The sequence below is a fragment of the Gekko japonicus genome, unplaced genomic scaffold, assembly GCF_001447785.1.
Source record: "Gekko japonicus isolate JY-2015 unplaced genomic scaffold, Gekko_japonicus_V1.1 scaffold1553, whole genome shotgun sequence".
Lineage (NCBI taxonomy): Eukaryota > Metazoa > Chordata > Lepidosauria > Squamata > Gekkonidae > Gekko > Gekko japonicus.
The window spans coordinates 141174-141514 of NW_015160257.1; positions in this window are offsets into that span (position 1 = coordinate 141174).

A 341-nucleotide genomic window follows, 5' to 3' on the forward strand; every position below is an offset into this window, starting at 1 on the left:
TGGCCAACTGCTCCACCGCCACATCGATCAGTTGCGGCGCCGGGTCCTCTCGGACGATCCCGTGGACCTGGAGCCCACCGAGCCAGGCGAAGAGTCAGCCACCGAGCCCGCGCGACAGGTCCCAGACTCCGTCCCCGTCCAGGCCAACCCAGAGCCTCCAGAGCTGCCACTACCAACGCCACAACCAACCTAGATCCCGTGGACCTGGAGCCCACCGAGCCAGGCGAAGAGTCAGCCACCGAGCCCGCGCGACAGGTCCCAGACTCCGTCCCCGTCCAGGCCAACCCAGAGCCTCCAGAGCTGCCACTACCAACGCCACAACCAACCTCCCCGCCCCGGGC